Raw genomic sequence first — 22,916 nt, forward strand, 5'->3', positions numbered from 1 at the left:
ATCTCATGTAGAGGGGGTTAAGACTGGAATAGAATTGGCAGCAGCATGCTCTGTTAAGGGATTTTGAAATGCTGCCAGTTAATTTAACAACAGTCTACCTTAAAAAAAGCCCACATGGGTTTACACAGCCTTCATTTGTATTTGCTGTGTAAAGCTGATCATCATACTTTCTTCTTAATTTTTTATCTTCCTCGTACAATGTTCAATGTTGAATTTCATCAGTATTTTCTTTTTATCCTTGGATGATAGAAACCTCTGATTTTTTCCCCTTTCCTCTTTACTTCAGAGAGAGGAGGAACACTTAGAATTTGCCCTGGAGATACAATGTCTTCCAAATATTAGCTCAGGGAATAGAAAGGCTCTGAGTTGCCATGTGCTGTTGTTTGCCGGAATAAATAATCATACAAAGGTCCTGCTCTTTCCGCTCCTCTCTCTTTCAGCAGAGTTCAAACCAGGGTTATTTGCAGGTATCCTTTTGAATCCAATTGAAAGACTCTGAATATCTTGGCTTTTCAATCTTGCTTTTGCTTTTTCTTTCCCATCACCTCATTCCTTTTTATTTCTTTTTGGGTTCCTGACCTTATTTCTTTATTACTCTCAAACAGTAGGAGTTCTTCTGTATGTGAGTGTACACATGTGTGTTTGTATGTGTCTTTGTTTCTGTGTGTATATATTTATGTGTGTGTATATAGGTATGTGTATCTGTGTGGCTGTGAGTGTATGTGTGGCGGGGGTGGGTATGTAGTGTTTTCTTTCTTTAAAAGCAACGCTGATCGTACCATTGTTGAATTCCTAAGGCTCTGCCATCCTTAATTTTAATTGCTAAGTATTGATAGACTAAAAGTCAAATAAATGGATGAACTACCAGATGCGTTCGAATACAAATAAAGATCTTAAATATCCAGTCCCCTCATCTATTGCTGTTTAGAAAGTTAAATGTATAAAATGCCTTGAGGAATAAGGGGTTATGACACTCTGGGCTCAGTTTTCTCCAACGTTCACTTGTGCACCTGCTTTTAAAAATAGATATTTCTTCTCTGTTTTGAAAGAGTAAACACCTTACAAGCTGAAAGTCATCAGAATTCTGCGTTTCCCTATTCATCACACATTATACTTGCCAAGCACAGATTAAGGCAGATTATTAACCTACTCAATTACAATGGAACTCCTATGGAAATGTCTATTACAACCGCATTAATATCTCATTAGTTCATCATGTTAATGTTATTACAATGGTTACCAAAGGAATTGGCACTGATTGGTACCTAATTTTGAAGGGTTGTTGCCCTAAGCATCATTGGAGAGGGAGGCTCAATAGAAAAAGTGGAAATCTGCTTTCTGTCTTCTCTAAAAAAGAAAAGAAAAGAAAAAAGAACAAATGATATTCCTGGCAAAAATATGCTGCAGAGGCTGTCTGAGCCTCAAGATATAAATCTATTTTGACAGGTGCAGTCATTATTCTTCTCATCTAGGATAGCATTATTCTTTTGTTTTAATGACAGAGGTAGCAGGAAGACAAAATTTGCCTCCAAGTGAATGTGTAAAAATGTAATAACAATTAGCTAATATAATTAAATTATTACTAATGATGATAATACCATGTCTGGGTCTTTACAATGAACATGTAGCTCTACTTATTTACATCTTTCCCCAAAGGAGTTTAGATAGATTTACAGGAAAGTTAAACCCCTCCCACCTTCCCATTTATTTGCATACATTAAAAGAAATCTGGCATGGAAGCTGACTGTGCCATTTTATAAGGAAAATAATGTCTCTGCTGTTTCATGCCTTTAATTGAGTTAGTAATCCTCGCTGCTTGGGCAAGAAGGTTTGTGCAGCTGTAAGGTCGATGGAACCAAGACCGGAGTCTGGGTTCCATGACTTTGGGCGAGAGGTCACCTCTGCATGCCCAGGGCTCTGGCTAGGAGGGCCCCACACAGCAAGCCAGAGCTGACCTTAAAAGCAGATGTAAAGAAGATAAAGTGCTACTGATACTATCTTATTTTCTATACTTTTCCCATCCATCTCCCTACAGGAGAATCTGGGGCTCTCATGGTCTTTTCAGTGAAAATTTGGGGAGGGTTGTCACATCAGTTAACCTTTTTAGTTTGTTTCTATTTTCTTAGCAAACAAACAAACAAAAAGCTCCAGCTGAAAATAACTAGAGGAGTTGTTGGAGGTTTGCAGAGAAAGGAGAAATTGTGAAACAGGAGAGAGAGAGCAAACTGTGTCCAAAATATAGAATAAGGCTTGCTGGGCAGTGCTAAGGCCCCTCCAGTTTGCACAGCACGAAATGGTGAGCCGTCAGAGTGCTTGTGAGCTTCATCCTGCCGTGTTCAGCTGCTTGGAGGCAGGCACCTGGTTGAACTGGGGTCTTGCTGGGTGTGTAAGACAGAAGGAGAGAGGTATAAGGACACAGCAGGCAAGGGAAACACTATAATAAGTGATTATGGAATCTAACCAGGGCGAGGAGGCAAATAAGTGTGTAGCAGACAGTGAAATGTGGTAGGGCAGTCAGTGGAAGTACCAATGTGGTTGAAGAATTATTGGATCAAGATTGTTGGAGGGATGTGAGAGGAAAAGGAGATGGTGACCTACATGGAAAATCTGGAGACAGTGCATTTGGTAATGACAAGGACTAAAACCAGTGTGGGAACCAGTGGAAGGTAGACGACTGCAACAAGAGCAGGTTAACACGGTAATCTAATCTGATAACACATGTTTCCTTATAAATAAAGGATTTTAGAGACTGGGGTGAAACAACAATTTGGAAATAAAGATAAGGAGCAAATGGAGATCTCTGCCCATCTCAAGCCTTGTTGAATATAGGATATGAGAAGAAAAACAACCACTCCTCAAAAGGGCTGCCCTTGATGTGATGCCTGAAAGCTCCAGCCAGAGCAAGGAGGTGAAGGTGACTTCCAGAGAGGAGGTCACCAGCACAGGGGACTTTCAGTGGCAGAGGGCCCAGTGCAAGGTGTTTGGGTGTCATGGAGGGGTGGGAAATTAAGTCAGATTACAGGAGGCATAAACCCACATAAGGATTGATTCTAAGTGGTGAGAGAGAAATCTGAGGAGTTGAGAGAAAAAAAATGTGGTAAGCATGTCATATTTTGAAGTATGTTGTCATAGAACAATCTAGCATAAATTAATCAATGCGGTTCTGTAGAGAAAGGGGCATTTTCTTTTGTCCCCCCTTTCTCCTTTGTGCTGCTTAGAATATGGACAAGAAGGTTGATGTTCTTAACTAGTTTGGACCATGAGGTACATGGTAAAGATTACTGAACTGGAAGAGAAAACACACTTGAGTCCTTGATGACAGTGGAGCTGCCATACCTACCATGGGCTGGCTATCTCTGAACTTCTTTTTTGGGACAAAAAAACTTCTATCAAATTTAACACAGTAGAGAAAATAATCACAATCCTTCCTTAATTAGAATTGTGGTCCATGGGGAAGAGACAGCCAAAATGGGCAAAAAGATTGTTAAGAGAGGTTGATGCACCCCCTTGCTGTAAATGCACGTTCTTCTTTAAATTGTATTTCAACATATTAAAAAGAGAACTTGTAAATGAGATTGTTGAATGATCCTGGCAAACGATGTACGTTGAAAGATCAGATATGGGAATGCAGTTTTGTCATTCCAGTTTTCAAAAAGAGGAAGAGAGATTCTGCAAACTATTGAATTACGAGCTTTATTTTATTTCCTGAAGTTCCAAGAAGAGGAAGTGTTTGGGTCATCATTACAGTAACCTCATTTCCTGCTTTGACAGAGATACTGGACTGCGGTGCCAGGGGAAATGTGGCAGAGTGTACTTTTGAACTAAAGCGAGGCATGTAGAGGGGTTTTCACAATGTCTTCATAGATCAATTAGAGGAATATCGGTTGACTAGAAGATGGAAAGAGTGTGTGAAGGGTATTTCATGAAACAGTCTACACATGGTTTCTATTTTTGCTCCCTGCTGTATGGTGTTCACTTCATTAAAAGGGTTGGCTCCCCCTTGTGGTAAAAAGATGGCTTCATTGATACTGGCCATGAACAGGGAGAGGGTTCCTTCATCAATCTTCCCTCTGAGGAGTCAGGAAGCTTCTTTCCTGGATTGTGACAATAAACCTTTACTCATATTTTATTGACTCCAGTTGGATCAGGAGTCCATCCCTGAACCAATTACTCTGCCCAGGGAAAGGGATAGTCTGCTTGGCTTAGGGCTGACTGGCTAAGGGTGGAGTTGGCTTCCTCCAAAGCACATTGGCTTCATGGGGCAGGAAGGGTGTGATTATGTACGGATATAGATAACTCAAGAGAATTGAGTAGTTAACAAAAGAAGAGGGAGTGGATTATTTTGTAGGCAAACACGATATTCACTATTCTTGGAAGATTTTGAGGGTAATAGTCTTCAGTTCTATAATGTAAAAGTTTAAATCTTGATGAAACAGGCATTCCGACAGATCTGTCAGAATGACATTAGCCACAATACACTCCAGTTAATCAAATGAGTGAACCCAAGGATCAGAATTGTTTACCATGATTCGTCTTGTGGCAGAGACATGATGACCAAAAATTTTGATTTTGGTTTAATTATAATCAAAGTTAACACTTCTACGTGATTATAATTAATCATACGTCTATCTTCTTTAGAACATTACAGTAGAATTATGTTCTCAGAATGGGTAAGAATGATAACTATTCTTTTTTAATTACAGAGAACATGTTTCTGAAAATTTGCATACATTGCTTAGGTATAAATGGAAAAGGGAATGGCTGAAACATAGTCCTTTTTCATGCTGTTTGAAATGGTGGTTTGAAATATTTACACTTTAATGTGATTTTAAAGGTAGTATTGCAAAAGAAGTCTCTCAAAAGATCTTTAAGTATCTTGGATCATTTTATTGAGAGCCAAGAGGATAGATTTTATTTAAAAAATGCTTAAAGTTGTCTAATACTTGCTGCTGTTTTTAACCAGTTCGTCTGTTAAGAGAAGCAAAGTATAAAAAGTGGTAAAAAGTCCATCTTGAAACAAGCTTATTTCTTATGCTGAATATTTAAATGAGAATTAGCGTGTGCAATGTATTGAAGAAAACAAGACCACAGAATTTGGGTACATATTTGGTGAAATGATAGATCTGTAATTTGGGGGATTTGAGAGGAGCTCTTTTTGTAGGAAATTCATCCTTTACAGTGTGTTCTGAAGGATATAAATCGTAAGATCTTCAAAAAAATAATTTTTAAGATGATCTCTTGTCATTCAAAACAGGATATAATGGTTTCCATCAGCAGGAGGCTGTCCCTAGAGGCCATCTTCCCCTGAAAATGGTTAAATATTCCATATCTCCTTGTTACTTAAACTGTGGTCCCTGGACCAGCAAGGTCATTATCCTGGAGTACTTGTTAGATCTGCAGAACCTCACTTCCATCCTAAACCAGCTGAATCTGAATTTGCCTTTTAACAAATCCCCAGGGGTTTCATGTGCTCATTAAAGTTTGATCATAGATCACTAAATCTCGATTAGGGAGATTTCCATAGTCCACAGAGTATTGGGGGCCAGGGGTTTAAATGCCAAAAAGTCATGTTTTCACAGGTTCTTTCATAAAACCTTATGAAAGAACCTCTCATATATACCCTTCAGATATATCATAGAATTCCCATTTCCATTTACTGTGATGACTACACATGACATTTCCTACTATAATCTATATTACCTTAAAAAATGTATCTTAAATGAGCTGTCTCTAGAACAAAGGCTTTGAAATTGAACAGCCTAGGTTTGAAATCCGAATCTGCCACTTCCCAACCACCTGACTTTGGGCAAGACTTACTTCAACAGTTGAAGCCTAGTTTTCTCATCTTTAGAATCTCTAGATTCAAGGGGGAAAAAAAAATCTCTAGAGTATCATCTCTAGATGATCTTGATGTTATACTGTTGTGAGGATGAAGTGAGATGATGTGGGTCAAGCTTGTGGCCTAGGGTCTAAGACAGATAAAAATCTCAGTGTATATTAGTTCCCTTCCTCCGTGCTGATCATGCAGTCCCTAAAAACCTTAGAATTATCTACCACAAAAGATGCAAAAACTACAGAAATTCTTCCCCTGTGGAGCAAAACTATAATGTGGTTGCTATAAAGCATTAGATTTTAAGCAGCTCTACTTGCGAAGTAAGTGAATCGCAAAATAATATTTAAATAATAAAACAGAATGGCATTGTTTAGTGTGGTCCATCTGGATGCCAAGTTGCACTCACCAAATGATAATTTGGATTTTAACATAGTAGGTACTTTACTGTTCTTCCTGAGTCTGATTTATGAACAGGGCTTGCTGCTTCTTTGCTACTTAGCTTTTATTCAGTGACTGCTTCTGGGTTCCACTAAAGTCTTTACTTGCTAAGTTTCCCTGACTTTCCTGCAGTCTTTGTCCTGTGAGGAGGCAGAGTGGTTCATTCCCTGATGAAGTGTGGCTGGATAGGTTCTGATGAGTTGAATGATTGGCCCGGAAGCAGCTCCTGAAAGACAGCCTGGGCTGAGAGCTGTCTACTCCGTAGACCACCAATAGTTCTTTACAGTGATACTGTTCCTCTACTATAAACTCCCTGATCATACCATCCCGGGAGAAGTGATTGTGAAATGACAGCTATACCGCATTGCAGTAGTGGAGGCACAGAGGGACCTAAGGGCCGTGCACAGGTAAATCCACGTGGTTGATGATGTGGTGGCCCTGCGGGATCTTGTCTCCATTGTGGGCTGCATGTCTCCACATTCCTCCCCACCCAGAGAACTTCATGGTAGGTTCTTAATACATTATCATTTACTTTAAAATTAAAAATAAAGTATAAAAGAGAACATAACAAACATCCATATTCCCATCACCCAGAATTAACTGTTAATATCCCATTTAAACATCATTTTCTATCCCATTTTCTTCCCAGCATCTCAAAAGGCAATGAATAGCTTGATGCATGTCATTATATATCTCTATAAAACTATTATCTGTCTACCTATCATCTATCCATCATCTCTCTCTCCATATCCAGAACCAATATATAGTATTATTTTGTGAGTGCTTTCTAAAATGTATGTAAATATCATTCCTTTTGAACATCGCCCCTCTCCCTTCAACATGCTTTTGAGATCCAGCCATGCTGATAGACTGTTTTATTCCTTTTGATATAGATCCTAATCAATTTCTTTTAACAGTAGTAGAGCTTTCAGTCTTGGAAACAGACCACATTTTACTAGTCTCTTTTCAGGATTTGTGGGTTGTGGCTAACATCTAGCGGCCATCAGTAGATCTGTGGATGCACTGGCATTTCTGCTCCTACTCTAATGGTTTGCTTATTTAAGCATTGTGCTATCTTCACTAGAGGTTAGCCCATTAATTGAAATAGTACTTAACCTCTTGGTAAAATGATGTATTGTCTGTTTTATTCTTTTGTCCTCAAGGCTGAAAGGCGATGTATGTACACTTTGGTGAGCTCAGAACCCTAAATAAAGGACAGTTCAGTAAATAATTCACTTGGTCAAAACAGGAGTAGTCTACTCAAGTGTCGTTCTCTAATTTCTTTGCTATTGTTAGACATAGACCAATGACTGGGTGACTTCTGTGTTTTGGCAGGTCCAGGCTTACTCCAGCATTCACAGCCTGCCTCCCTTCCTGATGACTAGAGAAGGAGCTTTCTGTGGCTTCTGCCTGTCAAGGCAGATGTGTTTACCCTTATTAGCAACGTCAACAGAGTAATGACATTAAGGTCTTGGAGGTCATCTTCATGCCACGCTGAATGGAGCAGTTATTTCAGTGGGGATATTATTCTCCATATAGGCTATATTTTCTAGTTGCCTCAAGAATCTTTTCTCTTCTGATACCCTTTATTAAGAAGTTAGTCCAAATTGTCAAATAAAAATGTAGCTGTGTAAAGTTGTACATTGACATGAAATATAGCACAAGTAAGTTAAATACCCTTGAAGTTGAGTTATGTTCTAACTCAGAGGAAATGAACCTGTGAGCAAAACTAAGAGAGAGAGAGAGAGAGAGAGAGAGAGAGAGAGAGAGAGAGAGAGTGTGTGTGTGTGTTGTGTGTGTGTGTGTGTGTGTGTGTGTGTAGGAGCTGTACTTTTGGTTTGTGGTGTAAACAAATACATTATAAAGGTTTATGTTCTGACTACCCTCTCTGGTCCATTCCAATCAGGTTTTTCTCCCTACTGCTCCACTGTAATCCTTCAGGTTAAAGTTACCAGTAAACTGTGCATTGCCAAATTCTGTAAAATTAATTCTCAGTTTTCATCTTACTGTGCCCCAAAGAGTATTTGACACAGTTCATCCCTCCTTCCTTGAATTGCTTTCTTCATTTGACTTTCAGGGGCCACATATTCTTCTCCCTTGATTGTCCCCTCTTCTTCAGTCTCTTTTGTTACATACCCTTTGTCTTCCAGACTTCTACGTCAGTGTATCCAAGGGTTCAGTCTTTCTATATCCTTTTTTTTCTATATACTGTTATACGTTATTACATCTAGCCCACACCTTTAAGTACCATTTATAATGCAATTATTCTCAAATTTATATTTCCAATCGAGATCTCTTCCTTGGTCCACCAACTCTCATGTCCAATCTGCCTCCTTGGCAAATTCTTCTTGGAAAATAAATTCCTCCTACTCCTTAAAATGTGTAAAACTGATATCTTAAGTTCCATACCCCAAATCTTTGTCACCCCAGTATTTCCCATTTCAATAAATAGCATTTCTGATTATCCAGTTGTTCAGGCCACAAACCAAGGAGTCGTTCCTGACTTCCTTTCCCACCTTTGTACTCCTCATCCATTTTACCAGCAAATCTGTTGTTCTTACCTTAAAAATATATCCAGACAGTGACCATTTATCACCATCTCCATTGCTACCACTCCAGTCCACGTTGCTATAGACTTTGGCTTGTACTATAACAATGATCTCAACTAGCCTGTCTTTTCCAGTCTTGTCACCTTAGAGACTGATCACTGCATAGCAGCTAGAATGAGTCTCTTAAGACATAAATCTGATTGGGTTTTGAAATTTTTTTCCAACTATTTTATTTATTTGTTTATTTATTGGGGGCAGGTAATTAGGTTTGTGTGTGTGTGTTTATTTTTATTTATTTATTTTAATGGAGGTACTGCGGACTGAACCAGGACCCTGTGCATGCTAAGTACCCGCTCTACCACTGAGCTATACTCTCTCCTCAAATTGTGTTATTATTTTGCTTGAAACCTTCAAATGGCTTCCCATCATACTTGGAATGATATAGAAAGTCCTCACAGTACCAACCAAGCCCTATAGGATATGGCCTTTATTGGAGCCCTTGCATTTGCTATTTTCTCAGCCAGAAGTACTCTTTGAAGACATCTTCATGGTTTGCTCCCTCGTTTCATTCACATTTCTGCACAGTTGCCACTTGGTTAGGGAAGACTTTCCTGACTGCAGCCTCTAAAGAGCACATTTCTTCCACTATTCTCTTTCCACTTAATTTGCTTCATTTTCTTCCTGTGTATTTACATAGTGTCTGTCTTCTTCTACTAGAACATGAAGTCCAGGGACTCTTTAACCTGATGTATCACCACACCTGAGAATAATGCCTGGCACAGGCATTTATTGAGTGAATTAATGAATGGGTTCCATTTCATTCGCCCTCCTTCACTATATTTTCAATATAGTTGTAATTATGGAAAACATATCATTTTAGATAATGTTGTCAGGAGGGGCATTTAGTCCCCTTGCTCTTGTCCCCATCCTGCCTCTGACCCATTGCATGTTTTCACAGGCATTAAGAAATTTGCTCAAGAAAATATTAAAATTCCTACAGACGTTTTGGAAACCATGATGGCTCCCTCACTTCTCAGATTCCAGTCTTTCTCTTAAATGTTTTGTAGAACTTCAATGAATTATAGATGAGAAAGATATAAAAACAGCAGAAATATTATGATGTAGGATACCGCTGCTTGTTTAGAATATTGAGAAATAAGGAGAAAAAGGCAGTATCAATATTAAAAAAGTCTTAATTTTGCACATGTTCATAAATGTACATATATTTTGAAGTATGTAGTACTTGGTGCAAATACATACTGAAATTTGCTAAGTAAAGTTCTCTTGGATCTGCTTTAGTTATTCTATATGCAACATTTAAAATTATAATATCTATATGCAAATGAACACAATAATTTTAAAAGTGATTGAAAACAGGTGAATTTCTTTAGTAAGTGATTATTTTAATTCTACTTGGTATGTAGTTAAAGGGACAAACATTAACCTTGTGTATTTAAATTATTGCAAATGATTGAATTAAAAATTTCCAAACTGAGGAAGTGTTATTGAGGTTTTAACAGTTAAAAGGAAGAACTAAGACTGTTTTTCTTGGTTTAGACATGAGAAGGGTATTTGGGTGACTCCGTCTTGACCCCTGTGGGGATTTCTGTTTCATCAGAGAAGCCATGGAACCCAATGTCATTCCTTAAATCAGGAAGGTCATTCCTTACCTTTGGCCCTCCAAATAATTCCAGAGTGACCCATTTCCTTGCTCACCTTGATTGGTTCTAGAATCCATGGGAAAGAAAGATGGCCTGCTGAGGGATCAGTTGGGCTAATTTAATGTTAAAAAGACCACTCCTTTTTTTTACTTTTCTTAAATCGAAGTATAGCTGCTGTACCATATTATATGTCACAGGTGTACAATATAGTGATTAATGATTTCAAAGGTTATACTCCATTTGTAGTTATTATAAAATATTGGTTGTATTCCCTCTGTTGTACAATATATCCTCATAGCTTATTTTATATCTAATAGTTTGTAGCTCTTACTCCCCTACCCCTATATTTCCTCTACACCCTCCCTCTCCCCACTGGTAACACTAGTTTTTTCTCTATATCTGTGGGTCTGCTTCTTTATTTTGTTGTATTCACTAGTTTGTTATATTTTTTAGATTTCACATGTAGGTGATATCATACAACATTTGTCTTTCTCTGTCTGAGTTATATCACTTAGCATAATGCCCTCCAACTCCATCCATGTTGCTGCAAATGGCAGATTTTGTTCTTTTTTATAGCGGAGTAGTATTCCTTTGTGGAATCTTCTTTATTCATTCGTATGTTGATGGACACATAGGTTGCTTCCATATCTTGCCAATTATAAATAAGGCTGCTATGAACATTGGGGTGTGTGTGTCTTTTTGAATTAGTGGTTTGGTTTTTTTTTTCCAGTTGTATATCCAGGAGTGGAATTGAGGGGTCCTATGGTAGTTCTATTTTTAGTTTTTTGGAGAAACCTCCATACTGTTTTCCACAGTGAGTGCACCAATTGACATTCCCACCAACAGTGTATGAGAGTTCCCTTTTCTCCACATCCTCTCCAACATTGTTATTTGTTTTCTTCTTGATGATAGCCATTCTGATAGGTGTGAGGTGATATCTCATTGTGGTTTTGATTTGCATGTCCCTGGTGATTAGTTATGTTGCACATATTTTCATGTGTCTGTCGGCCATCTGCATTTCCTCTTTGGAAAAATGTCTGTTCAGTTCTTTTGCCCTTTTTTTTGTGTGTGTGTGTGATGTTGAGTTGTAGGAGCTGTATACGTATGTTGGATAGTAATCCCTTGTGGAGGGACCACCCCTTTCTAAACTACCCTTGTCTTACTGATTTATCCCTTAGAGACAAAGGAAGAATGGCAACATGTTACACACCATAAACATACAAGCAAACATATTACTCCTGTGTTGGATCAGAATAACTCGGATGGTGCATATCCCAAGAAGGCTCCAGAGACTGGTGGGGATTGATTAAGTAGATTTCGGATGCTTCTCTTGATTCTGGCCGAGTGCATCCCTCCTGGATTTTCTCCTTGAATCCTCTTTCTCTTCTTTTACAACTTTTCAGTGTTTTCAGCCCTCTCTCAACAAAAGCATCCAGATATGACATCAGGAGAGCTAGCGTATCAAAATAGTGCCATATCTGTCTCTTGGGGTGACTTCCGGAGTCTAGCCCTCTACTTGATAAGGTTGGGGCCTGAGAGTGGGGTTTGGTGATAGAGGTGAAGGGCCAGTGCATTTGACTGGCAGAAGAGTAAGCCCATTAAAAAAATGCTATCATAATATTCTGTAAAGAGCTGCATAGGTCTTTCTTTATGATCTGACAACTAATCTTTTGATCATGTCTGGAACAGAAAGGTTCTTGCTCTTATAACTTTTCATTATAAGCCCAGCAACTGTTATGTTAGCACATTACCTAAAAAGTTGTTGAAAAGACCTATTTGGGAGCATATCCTCAGAAGCCCCTCTCTCTACTCACGCCCATCCACTTTGAAATTTCTTTCTCTGGTCACAGTCTCCACTGTTGTTATTGTATTGTTTTCTCTTCTCCCTGGTTCTCTTGTTAGGGTCATGGAGGGTATCAGAGGAAGGAAAAGACCTTTATGGGATCTAGTTTGGCTGTGAATGCCTAATAGCAAAAGCAATCAGGCGTCTTGCACTCTGAAGATTTATGTACCACTAGGATATCTAGCCCTTGCTGTATTAATAGAGTGTCTGTCTCCTTCCTAGTCTTGAGTGACATTATAGGAAACCTCTTCTGTTATCATACACTCAGGGAATGCCTGCAACCAACCAGGCAGTTAGGGGTAATAGGGTGAGGAGCACATCCAGTCATATTGAAGAAAGAAGATGCTTGCTGGCATTAGGTACTAGACTCCTTCAACTAGGAAGGCAGAAGAGAGGAAGGATTTATCAAAGGGCAAAGAAATTCATGCTTAGGAATAAAGTGACATTTGTGCATAGCTAAATCCACTCAGCTGCTGAGAACAGACACGTCCAACTCTACGAGTTCCACGAAATGACCTGGGATTCCTTCCTTTCTTATTGTGTACACAAATTTTACTGTGCTATACAAACTCTTCTGAACTGTGCTTTTAAACTCATCATGTTTTGGGAATTGTTTCATAATATTACGTAAAGAGCTGCATAGGTCTTTCAATGATGCCGTAATATTTTATAATTTTGATGTACTATAATATTTTAAATCCTCTATTATTAAATATTTAAATTACTTCCAATATGCAAATATGGCTTTTGGGGGGAAATGCTCTAAATAAATTCTTGTGCATATATCTCTGCATGTATTTGTAAGTGTATTTGCAGCATAGTTTTCTGGAAGTGGAATTGCTGGGCCAAGAGTAGGAAAATACTTTAATTTGGAAAAATATTGCCAAATCATCTTTCATTAAGAACATGCCAGGATACACTTGCATCTTCATCACACAGGAATACCTGTTTCCTCACTTCTTTTGCCAACATGCCAACCAGATGTTATCAAGTATTTTGATCTTTGCCAATATAATAGCTTAATCATGGAATCTTGTATAGTTCTAATTTGTATTTCTCTTATTATTGATATTTAATATCTTTTCAAACACTTAACAATCATTTTTCTTTCCTTATCCTTGAACTTCTGTCTTTTGTCAGTTTGTGCTTTTTGTCTTTAAAAAAATTAAGTCAGTTAATGGTTTATCTATTTTATTTGTTTTTTCAAAGAACCAGATCTTGAATTTAATAATTAGTAATTTAACATTACTAATATTTTTTTTTCTAATTTCTAAGTCAGTGATTGCTGTTTTTATCTGCATTACTTCTTCCTTCTGTGTTGGTTTTCTAAAAAATATGAAATGAAACAAGACTGGCAAAAATGATGAAAATAACAGATGCTGGGGGATGAGTACAGGGGAGTTTATTATAACATCTTTTATCCTTTTGTATTTGTTAGAAACACTGTAGAATAAATGAACACACTGATCAAGCTCTGTGCAGATTAATCTGAAAACCTTGCAAAGTAAATAATTTTCTTGAAAAAATATAAATTAAAAAAAGATTGTTGCTTTTTCTCTGTCCCCTTTTGCCCTCTTTTTAAAACTATGTGCTTACTATAATTAAAAAATACACTTTTAATTTAAAAATTTACATTTACAGAGAAATGGCAAAGATAGTACAGTTTCTGTATACCCCTACTCACTGTCTCCCATTGTTACATCGTACACTAGCATGGTACACTTGTCAAAACTAGGAAACCCACAGTGGCCCATTACTACCAGTTAAATAGCCAACTTTTTTTGAACTTCATCAGTTTTTCCGTGAATGCCCTCTTTCTGTTCCAGGACCCAATCCAGAGTGCCATATTGTACATGGTTGTCATATCTCCTGAGTCTCCTCCAGTCTGTGACAGCTTTTCAGCCTTACCTTATTTTTAATGACCTTGATAGTCTTGAGGAGTACTGGCCAGATATCCTGTAGAAAGCTCCCCAGTCTGGGTGTATCTGATGTTTTCCCCATGATTAGACAGGGGTTATGGGATTTTAATAAACAGCACAGAAGTGAAGTGCCCTCCTCATCATATTTTATCAGGGCATCTATGATGTTACCATGACAACACTGGGAAGGTGAACCTTCACCATCTGATTAGTGTAGTGTCTACCAGGTCCCTCTGCTGCACCTTTCCCCTTTTCCTACTCTATTCTCTGGAGCTACGTCACTAAGTCTAGTTCCCTCTAAAGGGAGGATAGTGGTGGGAATTAAGCTATACCTCCCAGCACCTTGAGACCTCACATGGCCGTTGCACTTACCTGTCATGTGCTACGGCAGAACTTCTGGTTTTAGCTGCTCTTCCCGGACTGGACCAGCTTTCTTTTCAGTAAATACCTGTTGGCTCTTTTGGGGTTCTCTTGTTCTTGGATCCGTATAAGCTCTTTTGCTTAGGCTGATTTTGTGGCTACTGGTGGTTTTTCCCTACCCATTTATATTTTGGCATTTGTGGTTTGCTGTAATTGTTGCCTTTGAGTGTTTGGTTTATCAGCTTGTTGCTTTGTTTTTATGTGGAGATTCTGAGAAATCCAAAAACTATGCTTCCTTCTGCTTCTGTTTTGTCTTCGTGAGTTTTCGTGATGCTGTGTTACTTTGCATAGATACTCTGCCTGCTAGATCTTTATGGAGTGTAACCTTTACAATGAGAAACTTTTTAATGCTAGGAATGCATTTTAAAAATACTGGAATCATAAAATTTTCTTCTCCTCCTTCCTCTTTTTCCTCCCTCTCTCCTTCTTTCTCTTTCTTTTTGGAAGGAAAAGATTCCTTCCACCACCATTCGTTTTTCTTTCTTTTTCATTTTCCAGCCTTGCTTTTTACCACTGGAATCACTCTGTTTTAGAGGTCGGTCTTGTATAATGCTTATAGCCGGGTTTTGTCTTGTTATGTGTACCTGAGTATATACGATTATTCCATTTATAGTTATTAATGACATATTTTTGGACTCATTGCTGGTACCATGTTATATGTTAGAAAAAATTGAAGTTTTCTTTGTTTAGTTTTGTTTCTGGTTTATTTTCTGATCCATTTACTCTTTACTTGGTATATATTCAAATAACAACTTGGAAGTTTTATGTGATTTTATGCATATCATGGAATTATCCTTATAGTTACAGTCTAACGTAATATACTTAATTCTCACCTATATGAACAAAGACAAATAAGTATGGCTGCAATTTTTTCCTACCCTTTTCTTCTTCCTGACTACCCTGATTTTTGCTGATTATATTATCTTTTTCTGTTTTCCTGGTGTTTACTTTGAACCTTTCAGTGTATATACTTCTATTACTGGATTAATCAGAATTAAATGATATATTTTAATTTCTACCAGTGAACTTTCATTTCATTCTGACTTTCAGTTATTATCTCCAAGCTCTTGTTATTAAATAAAATCAGAAGAAATGGATATTTTTAGAGGGTAAGATGACATAATATTGGCAGTTTCATATTATTGGATCACTATCCAAATAACTATTTCTTTAAATTTAATTACTTATCTGAATTATGTCTTGATGTTTATCTCTCTAATTCATTATTTATTGGGATGTGGTATAAGCACTCAATATGTAGTTTTAAGTCTAATTTTATTTAAGATAATTATCTTGAATTATATCTTGGATTTTTTTATTCTCTTCAATTGATTCTCTTTTTTCAGGAAAAAAAATGTTTGAATTTAGAATCTCCTTTGTTTTATACTACATCTTCTATTTCCTGCCCAATCCTATAAAACTCTTCATTCATATGTATTTTATTTAATTCTCTTTCCTCAGCTCTATGTTTTCTGCAGTGTCTGTTCTCCTTTTTGATGTTTTCATGCTAGCCTTGATTTCTGTGATGGTTTTATTTTTCTCTTCCACTTCTTTCCTGAGCTCTGGGTACTTCATGTGTAGTTTCCTTCTGATATCTGGTCATTTTTTCCCTCTTGAATGTTTGTATCTTATCTTTGTGCTCTTGTTCTAAAATGACATTTATTCTATTTATCTCTCTAAAATCCTGGATATGTGTTTGATATTTCCATCTGCTTCATTGTAATATTTTTTATGAGGTGCTTTTTTGTTTTTTGCTTCTTTTGTATTTTACTGTTGCATCTTTGACTAGACTTAATTCCTTTTTTCAGTATATTTTTACTGAAGTTTGGTCAGTTTACAATGTTGGATCAATTTCTGGTGTACAGCACAATCCTTCAGTCATACAGGAACATACATCTATTCGTTGCTAATTCCTTTTTATTATCACTCATCTTTGAATGATGAACCAGATACTTGGAGGTGCTTTATGTTAGTGGTATTCTAGGGTAGCAGGAGACCTTGCTGGTGCCCAGTAAAACTCCTTATGATTTAGGGTTTTGAGTGTCAGTAAGTTGATGCTTCCATCTCTGAGGCTGACAGAGTTTAACATCTCCTCAAACTTTAGAACCACTCCTCTCTTCTGTCACAGTAACATATTCTTTCAAGGAATGATGGTAAGTCTATGTGTTCCTTTTTTACTCCTGGTCCGCTTTGTTATTCTTGGCTCCTGAAAGGAATCCAGGCAAGGTCTCACCCTTATCGTACCTCTTATTCTGTTGCTTCTAACTTAGAGGGCACCACCTGCTTTGGTTTCTGTGACCTCCGGGGGCAGTTTTCCCCTCAGCGTGTCCTTTGCTCTAGACTACTATTTGCTAAATTTGGGGGACTCTTTCTCATACAACTTGGTTCTCAATTACAGATTTCATTCCAGTTGAGGTTTGCCTTTCTATCTCCTAAATGTCTTGTTTTTACATGATTTCAAAGAGGAATAGATGGTGGAGACATCTTAATTTTTGCCATTTAAAACTGGAGTTCTCTGCATCATTCACTTTTACGATTTGTTATGTGCATTTAGAATGAGATTCAGAAGGAAATTCAGATTCATTCTCCTAAGTGACTTCAGACAGAGGGAGAACCATTCAGGATAAAAGATACTCAATAAAGTAAGTCAAACAATTTTTAACCTAAATATGACCTGTTGGCTAATTGTGGGCTAGACTAGCTTCCTTGGATTAATGAAGGGTGTAAGGAAATCTAGTGCTGATGTTTTAAAAAATTTACTTATGAATAGCTTTTAAAAGTGAAGCTTCACTAGAGTTGTGAGAGATATTTAAGAATGTCTAGCTTAACTCTCATACTTATTAATGAGAAAACTGAAGCTTGGAGAGCTTTGTTGTTTCACATCTAGTGAGTATCAGAGTGAGTTCTAGACTAGAAGTGCTCCTAATTCAGTTGTATGTGTAGCTTTATTGTTTTTGCCATATCTGCATATTACTTAAAATTTTTACAGAATATTTTCTCTAATATGATTCATATATTTTATTAAGATAAATTTATATAAAGAAGAAATTATATATAAATGTTGGTACAGATTCCAAATATTTGGTAAACATTAACTTCCAACATCCTGTGGTTTCCTCCATATCCAGCACTCTGAGAATCTAGTCTCTGACTTAGAGTCTGGCTATTCTCGCCATTGGTCACCTTGACATTTGAGTTCCTGTGTGTCCAGAGATGAGGTTTTGTGGGCAGAAATACTTTATATCCTTTCTATGAAACTGGATTAGCTTTATTCTTTTCTTTGTCTAATCAAATCATCTCACCTCTACTTACTTTCCTACTAAGACCCACTTTTCTCTCTTCAGTGGTATTCAGTCCTTTCACTATGGAGCTAGAAGCCATTTTGGAATCCACCTTTCTTCATTTCACTTGTGAACAAACTTATCAGAAGATTAAGTTGACAGTAAAATGTTATGCAGCCTAGGCGAAGACCTGGGCTCTCATCTCATCCTCTTATTAGTCTGTGACCTTACAAACTTTACTTAACCTCTCTGTAAGTCTCAGGTTCTTCACTTGTAAAATGAGGATAATAATACCTATTTTAGAAGATTTGGTGAGGATTAAAAAATATAATGAATATGAAAACACTAAGCATGGTGCTTGGTACATAATACTTGATCAACAAAGTGCTGTTATGACTATTGTTACCATTGTTGTTATCAGTAGTAGTAACTGTTGTTGTTGTTATTAACAGTAGTAGTATTTGTGTCTTCTCCTCCTCCTCATCCTACTACTGCTACCAGGTCTCATAGTTAGTGTGATTGTAGTGTGCTCTGATGGGGTGACAAGGGGTCAGGAACGGCCTAGAGGGAGGAAGCCCGTATCTCAGGGAAGGCACAGAGGGCCAGGTAGCAATCATGATACCCCAGTCAGGGAAGAGGAGGGTAGGTGACATGAAAAGAAGAATGAGAATGGAAGTCCAAACGTAATGATAAAATTAATAATAAAAGGTAAAGTTCCTTACATTCATAGAGACGATTACTGTTGCAGAGGAGGCAATAAACCCTGGAGACGAGGAATATGGGAAAAGGAAAAATGTGGAAGAAAAAACTTGAAAAAACATGAAAGAAAAAAACTTCACTGTTTCATTTCACAGACTTCTAGATCTCTGCTGATGATATCAAGAAGTTTTGGGCCTGGGTAACATGTTTGGGCTTTTCTTAAATATTGTACATTGATGAACTGCCCAATGGGGTTTTAAGGGATAAAAATATGAGCATCCCTTAAATTTTTAATATTTTTGTCTCCTATCCATGCTCAGCAACTTGTCATTTTCAGAGAGCAAATCACTTTATTTGAATTTCTGTATAAGGGGATATTACATGTTCCATCAGGACCACGGAGTTCCCAGTTGTGTGACTGGATTAAAATGGCCTTTGTCCATCTGAAATCAGTGAAGGTCACTGCCCGCCCTATTGTTACCACATCCAAAGGTACGTAGTAACATATGTGAGAAGAGCAGATCCTTATGGGAAATTAAGATTGTGGTCTGATGCACAGTTGTGTCAGCCACCCTTTCTTTACCTTGATCTTCTCAGCCAGGCATCATATAAGAAATGGCACAGCTCCGGACCAATTAAGCCTTTCTCTGGATCTTAACAGTCCCGGCGTCCTCCCTGAGGGGATTCGTCTGAACAAGAACATTAGGGAATCTGCTGTTTTAACGTCAAGCTACTTCAGAAATTTTGATCATATCTGTCTTGGTGTTCAGACATCCCTTAGTAAGTGGTCGTTAAACCCACCCCTCTGCCTCTCCCACAGTCTTCTTTTCCAGTACATTTTCTTGGCACTGCGTGATAGAAATATCCCCAAACCTTCGCACAATTCAAAAATATGCTGTACCCTGAATAAGTCTCACAAAGAAAATGTTGACAGACTTTGCATCAGGCCCATAAAATTCAAACCTAAAAAAAATTATGGGCCTGGGTCAAAGAAGCTATTTCCAAGAAAACAGTTGGACTCCGTGCAAAGGATTTTTGACACAGAACATACTCTTCTTTTAGACAATCAGTGGGAGACTAGCTGGTCCCCAGCCATGCATAAATCTGTCCTTGTACAATTGGTAGCAGTTCCTAATTGGGGAAAAGGAGGGAGAGAATGGACTGAGCAGGGCAGACTGAGACTGGCAGGCAGGGCAGAGTCAGGAGGAAGAAGCCTAGTGCTTGCTGCCACCCTTCCTGAACTCCTCCATCACAGGCCTGTACCAAGAATAAATCACCACCTTTTCTGGAGCTCAGGAAATAAGATCATAAATAACAAGTGGATGTGCCCAAGTGCATTGTGGAATAGCTGGATATTGAGAGAAGAGCAGGACAAGCCTGGCCAGGCAGGGGGAGGGGCAAACAGTGCTGCATTTGCTGAATAGGGTGGAAAGCTGAGTGGCCCGATTCATTTTTATGGAAACTCCTCCCCATACCCTGACTATCCAGCCTGTGCTCCCCAGTAGGGGGAAAAACTCAATGCTCTTCACTCCTGATGGGTAATAAATTGTGAATAGCCTTGGGTGGGGGCATTCATGGCTCTCTGGAAGGCTCGTTTCCAGGGTTCACGCTCCAGACTTCTCCCCCTGAACTTTCTTCTTCTGGGCTGGAACACTTAGTACCACCACCATTGGAAAGCCTCTTTTGTAAATTTTTACTCCATTATGTTGCAATTTTAGCATCTCACGCATTTGGCACTTACAACATTTTTATAATGGTCTTTGGTTTATTTTTGGCTCAGTTTCACGGCTCTCTGCCAGGCCCAAACTTCTGCTGTGTAGCTGACCCAAAATAGTTTCAGAGGCTCAGATGCAACTTGATACCAGAATTTTCTCCTCACGTGTTTAAGTTAGCCCTGTACGTTTTGAAGGCTCCACAAAAGTTTTCCTGGTTAGTTATTAGACTCGTAGGGCATGTTGTCTCATTGCTGCATGAGGTGAGAATGTCCAGTGTCTCTGTGACTTGCAGGTAAATGGAAATAAAAGGTGCCTCTGCAGTGAGGCGCTTTCTACAAGTCAGGAAAAGTTCCTGATGCATAGAAATAGAAAGTGGGCTGACATTTAAAGGGATCTAAATCTGCTACACAGCTAGCGAGGCTGGTGAGCGTCCTCGTGAATCTTCATCATCTGATCCCTCACGACATCCGCCACTGCCAGCGAACGGTAGCTGTTATTCTCAGATCCTGTATAATGTGCCAGACCCTTTACCATCTATGATCTTGTTAAACTGTCTCATGGAATGTTTATAATTGGGACAATTTTCACCACTATTTTATAGATGAGGAAATTTGTAGTTTAGAGCAATGATTTCCAAACTTAGCTATAGAATTCCTTGGCAGGGGACTCTCAAAATTCCCAGTGCCTAGGCAGCAACCCAAACCAGTACACCAGAAGATCTGGGGGTAGAAACCAGGCATTAGTGTTTTTTAAAAATACTAACAAAAATGACAGGTGATTCCAATGTGCAGTCATGTTTGGGAACCACTGGCTAATAGACCCACCCAGCTAATAAACGATCTAATGAAGGGGCCATTGGGGTCCAAACCTTGCACTTTCCCTGATATACCAGGTTGCCTTTCACCCTTGTAAAATATGTACAAAATGGAGACCATGGACCCTGCTCTTAAGGAATTTATGTTCTGAAGAGGAAAATGATGTAAGGATGGACCCAATCAGTTTTAATCTGTGTGGTGTTGGTTGTGAATTTAGCAAAAGCTTGGGGGCTATTGAGCTAGCCTATCAAATGGGTCTACTTGCATCTGGCTGCCTTATCTAAAAGAAACTGAAAAACTCTCCCTGTGTGTCACTGGTGGCGTTAGAGAGAGCCATTCTGATGGACTGCCGGGGCTAGAGGCCAAATGGAAGTAGTTTGAGGAAATGGGGAGGGAGAAATAGACATCAGCTTCTCCCAAGATCATCCTGTCACCTTGGTGTGAGAAGCAGGAAACCAAAGGTATAGTTCAGAAGATGCTTTTTATAGCAACAGGAGAGCTCCCACCTTCTCACAGGGTCCCAGGACCCCTGGCTGCGTCTTTCCCTCTGGAAGCTCAGATTTCTGAAGTCACCTCTAGGCTAAGTGAGTTAATTCTCCAATCCAAAATGAAAGCCACACGTGCTATCAGGATGAGTGTACTTAGTGGGACAAGAAGTTTAAAGTAGAGGATGCATGCAAAATCTGGGCCATTCAGTAATTGTGTCCATTACATGGCTAGGTCCTGAAAGAAGAGACTTTGGTATGAGTTGTGCCACACTGCCTGCCATATACTCCTGTGTTAAAGAAATGGAGGTACAGCAACATAAGGAATTGACTTATGTGGCAAGTGTCAGAGCTGGGATTTCAACTCGAGTGCTTTTCTCTGAGACTCCTGTTCTCTGGTCTACAGTGCCTTGTCCACCAGCCCAGGGGAGAGTCTATCCCTGTAGGAGGTCAGTTCTTCTTTTGTCCTTGGTAAGGCTGTAGAAGAAGGATTGGCATATATGGGCAATTTCCAACAACAGGACTTCTTTCTAAGTATCTTCCCTCACCACTGAGATATTCCTCATCCTCCCCTCACTCCCAACAGATTATAGTACAGTTCCTCCATAATGGTTTTCTGTTCCACCGTAAGACATGGATATTATATTCTTCTGAGCCATGAAAACTGTAAGGCTAATAACAACAGAAACAAATCAAAAGGAAACGATAGAACAGGGACATTTATTATACATTGTATTATATCTTGGATATATGTTTACATATATGGAAAGTTTTGTTTTCTCATCCCTTCACATCAGTAAGACCAACATCTGATCTTGGGAGTTGTAGATGTTCTCTTGTTCTGACAAACTCCCTTGGTAGTAAATGCTCCCTTTCTAGGGTTGTTGCCTTTATTTCACAGATGAGGAAATTGAGTCTGTGGTGGATTAAAAATGGCTGCAAATTCTTTGCCACCCTTCCATTAAGAGGTTGGATATTTTCCTCCTTTCCCTTAAATGTGAATTGGCCTTTGAGACTGGTTTGACCAGCAGCGTGTGGTGTTGGTGACATTACATGCTCTAGGTCTAATCTTTAAGACAGCTGATAGCTTTTGCTTTTGTTCTAGCTGCTTAAGAAGTTTAAGTACCCTGAGATGGTCATGGTTTGAGTAAGCCCAAGTCAGCCATGTGGAGAGGCTACCTGGGAGAGAGGGAGGCAGGGAGGGAGGGTGGTAAGGGGAGAGGGACAGAGGGAATGAGAGAGGGAGATGGAGAAAGAG

At 38.6% G+C, this 22,916-nt stretch overlaps 1 long non-coding RNA gene across 1 annotated transcript in view; it reads left to right on the top strand.

The window, feature by feature from the left end:
* The window catches only part of LOC116662528, a 176,355-nt gene that overhangs the window by 23,369 nt on the left and 130,070 nt on the right, over positions 1-22,916 (top strand). The window lies entirely within an intron of this gene.

The sequence above is a fragment of the Camelus ferus genome, unplaced genomic scaffold (assembly GCF_009834535.1).
Source record: "Camelus ferus isolate YT-003-E unplaced genomic scaffold, BCGSAC_Cfer_1.0 contig299, whole genome shotgun sequence".
Taxonomy (NCBI): domain Eukaryota; kingdom Metazoa; phylum Chordata; class Mammalia; order Artiodactyla; family Camelidae; genus Camelus; species Camelus ferus.